General features: G+C 47.4%; 1 pseudogene; it reads left to right on the top strand.

Moving 5' to 3' along the window:
- The first annotated feature begins 605 nt into the window (after nucleotides 1–605).
- LOC133055318 (small nucleolar RNA SNORA70) lies at nucleotides 606–722 on the top strand (annotated as a pseudogene).
- Nucleotides 723–3,968: the final 3,246 nt, after the last annotated feature.

Below are 3,968 nucleotides of genomic sequence, written 5' to 3'. Positions count from 1 at the left end.
CCTAATTCCAGCCTAGAGCCACAGTGTCATGCTGGCTTCCTCCCTTCCTGCTTCAGACCTCACCACTTTGACAGTGAGAACCCCGCTCCTGTAATCGTGGATTCACTTGCTTATGTGATGGACCCTGTTGCATGTTATGTGTGGCCTTCTCCCATGCCTACTCTCTGCCTCCATGTCTCCTTCACACTGGGCAGACTCTGACTCCCTTCTCTGGGCCAGACGGCCCTCCCGCAGCCCCTGCCTACTAACTCTGTCCCACCTAATGGCTTTTGTCCCAGAGTGTTCAGGGAGAGGCAGGAAATGACCACTGTGGAATCACCATGTCTATCAAGTGGAGTATCAGGACTCCAGGGGCACAAGCTGACCCGATGTCTGTTTTTTTTTTCCCTTCCTTGTTCCTGTGGACAGCTATGAGGACAATTCCTCCATGCCCTTTGGACACAATATCAGGCAAAATGCAAATGTTTCAGATCCTCTTCAGTAATAAAAGGCTCTGAAACTGCCTTTTGTCCCAAGAGCTGTCTCGGTTCAGTAATAAAATTATGCAGCACCGTTTCATCATGACAGCTCAGAACGTTACCAAGATTCTTGCTTCCCCAAGGCGGCTTCAGACGGGGAAGCTGAGGACAGAAAAAGGGTAGGACTGCTGTGCAGTGGCTGCAGACAGCAGCCACCTCAGTCGTGTCCACAGCCGGTTGCCCTAAGGGACCTTGGAGACAGCACTTTCCAGTGGACATTCATGACTGGCCTGCTGTCCCCAGTCTAGGCTCTAGACAGGTATGTGCAGTGCCTTTGGAAGGCCCCAGGGCATAGTGGCCAGTGTCCACATTGGGCAAGTCATAATGTCTGTCCACACCAAGCTGCAGAACAAGGAGCATGTGATTGAGGCTCTCCACAGGGCCAAGTTCAAGTTCCCTGGCTGCCAGAAGATCCAAGAAGTGAGGATTTACTAAGTTTAAGGCAGATGAATTTGAAAACATGGTAGCAGAAAAGCGGCTCATCCGAGATGGCTAGGGGTTAAATACATCCCTAATCGTGGCCCTCTGGACAGATAGCGGATCCTCATGAGAGCCTTGGCGCTGTCCCCTCCGTACACATGCTCACTAATAAATCCTACTTTCCTGTCAGAAAAAAAGAACAAAAAGAATGGAATATTCTCCTCTATTTTCTCTGCTTGGGATTCTGACTCCCTCTCTCCTCACTCCCTCCCTCTTTAGAGCTGAGCCCTGGCATGCATTCTCACAGCGTGCATGCTCAGCCGTGTCCGACTCTCTGGGACCCTATGGACTGTAGCCCTCCAGGCTTCTCTGTCCATGGGCTTTCCCAGGCAAGAATACTGGAGTGGGTTGCCATTTCCTCCTCCAGGGGATCTTCCTGACCCAGGGATGGAGCCCGATTCTCCTGCATTGCAGGTGGATTTTTTACTGGAAACTTCTGGATGGCTGGGCCCAAGTGGGACAGGCTCTAGCACTACTGTTCTCCCCTTAGCAGGGCACTGGAGCTGCACCCAGTCACCCAGCACCAGAACTCATGTGCCTGCCTCCACGTCATAATCACAATGATAAAGAACGTGCCAGGTACTGTTCCGAGCACATTCCATGTGTGCCTTGGGCTGGGTGCTCTGGAAAGCTGACATCAAGGCTGAGTCAGCAGTGCAAGAGGTTTGGTAGGAAGACACACCTGTGACAGGAGAGAAGCAAGGGACACAGACCATGTGCTGACTTGACAAAGTCCCAGCCCCGTGGGGAGGAGCTCTGGAGCCAAGACAGCCCCTTGGAGAAGTCTTGCGCAGGGCAGAAATATGCAGGCTCCAGTGGCTCCACGAAGTTCAATCACTGAGGATGACCATCCCCCAAATAGCATAAGTGCAGTTTGAACCTCAGACGCAGCCTTCACACAGAGACTTGGGCATGAATGTCCACAGCAGTGTCTGTCTGTTCATGCATTATTCATGACAGCCTCAACTGGAAATCATCTAAATGTCCATTACCAGATGAACAGAGAAACAAAATGTGGGCCATCCACACAGTGGAGACCTCTTGGCAAGAAAACAGAATGAGCTCTTTTGTTTTAAAGAAATGTTTTTCATGGAACTATAGTTGATTTGCAACGTGTTCCTAATTTGTGCTCTACAGCAAAGTAATTCAGTTACATATATATATACCTTTCATGTTGTTTTGCTTTATGGTTTATTGCAGGATATTGAATATAGTTCCCTGTGCTAAACAGTAGGACATTGTTGTTTGTCCATTCTATATGTAATATTAATAGATTGCATCTGCTAGTCGCAAACTTTCAATCCATTCCTCCCCAGTCGCCTTCCTCTTGGCAACCACAAGTCTCCTCTATGTCTGTGAGTCTGTTTCTGTTTCATAGATAAGTTCATTCATGTCATATTTTACAGTCCATATACAAGTGATATCATATGGTTTTTGTCTTTCTCTTTCCAACATACTTCATTCAGTATGTTAATTTCTAGGACCATCCATGTTGCTGTAAATGGCATTATTTCATTCTTTTTTATGGCTGAGTAGTATTCTATTGTGTGTGTACACACACACATACATATATATATATATCACATCTTCTTATCCATTCTTCTGTTGATGGGCATTTAGTTTGCTTCCAAATCTGGCTAGTGAAAAAAGTGCTGCTATGAACTTAAGGGTGCATGTATCTTTTCAAATTATAGTTTTGTTGGGATATATGCCCAAGAGTGGGTTTGCAGGAACCCATAAGTCTATTTTTAGTCTTTTGAGGAACGTCCATACTGTTTTCCATAGTGGCTGCACCAGTTTAGGTAAAACAGATCTAGCTCTTAATCTACAGAGTAACTTGGTTGAGTCTCAGATGCATGACGCTGAGCATGCATGACCACATGACTTCTGATTCCATTTCCATGAACTTTCTAGAAAAGAGGCCTCAGAATGTCCTGGACTTCGGCACCAGCAGTCCTCAGGGAGTTGTTCAATTCAGTTCAGTCGATCAGTTGTGTCCAACTCTTTGTGACCCCAGGGACTGTAGCACTCCACGTCTCCCTGTCCATCACCAACTCCCGGAATTTACACAAACTCATGTCAGTTGAGTCGGTGATGCCATCCAACCATCTCATCCTCTGTCGTCCCCTTCTCCTCCCGCCTTCAGTCTTTCCCAGCATCAAATGAATCAGTTGCAAAAAAAAAAAAAAATCAAATGGGTCAGGAAGTTGTATCTGGGACTTAAAACCAGGGAGTCTGGCGCCCTCTGGTGGTTGCCTTTCAGAGGCATAAAATCAGTGAGAGGTCAGAGAGGGCTTGTCAGGGAGAGGATAATTAAGAAGGTTAATATGCACTATGTGTAACATATGTATGTTATAGTCACACACTATATATATGGCAACATGAACTTGAGAGGACTGCAGAAAACGGTGAGGGACAGGGAAGCCTGGTGTGCTGCAGTCCATGGGGTCACGAAGAGTTGGACACGACTTGGTGACTGAACAACAATATATGACAAGACCCTGATGCTGGGAAAGAGTGAAGGCAAAAGGAGAAGAGGGCGGCAGAGGATGAGATGGTTGGATAGCGTCACGGACTCTGGACATGAGTTTGAGCAAACTCTGGGAGATAGTGAAGGACAGGGAAGCCTTGTGTGCTGCAGTCCATGGGGTCACAGAGAGTCGGACACAACTAAGCAACAAAACAACAACAAAAATATGACAACAAACTCAAAGCCACACTGTGGGTCAGGCAGTGTTCCCACCGGAAGGAAAGTTAGTATTATCCCTCTTGTGTGTGAGAACAAGATAGTGAAACTGAGGGTCATAGGGGTCTAGCAACTGGAGATCACACAGCTTGTGGGGTGTGAAGTGGAATTTGAACCTGATCCATCTGAGTTCAAGGAGATGGAGAGAAGCCACACTGAGGGTGTGGGACCCTGGCTGCTCAGGTCCAGCCCCGTGAGATCAGCCCCGTCCTGTCTTTGATTTG

Source organism: Dama dama, chromosome 4, assembly GCF_033118175.1.
Source record: "Dama dama isolate Ldn47 chromosome 4, ASM3311817v1, whole genome shotgun sequence".
Classification (NCBI taxonomy): Eukaryota; Metazoa; Chordata; class Mammalia; order Artiodactyla; family Cervidae; genus Dama; species Dama dama.
This window is presented reverse-complemented; position numbering and strand designations above follow the sequence as displayed.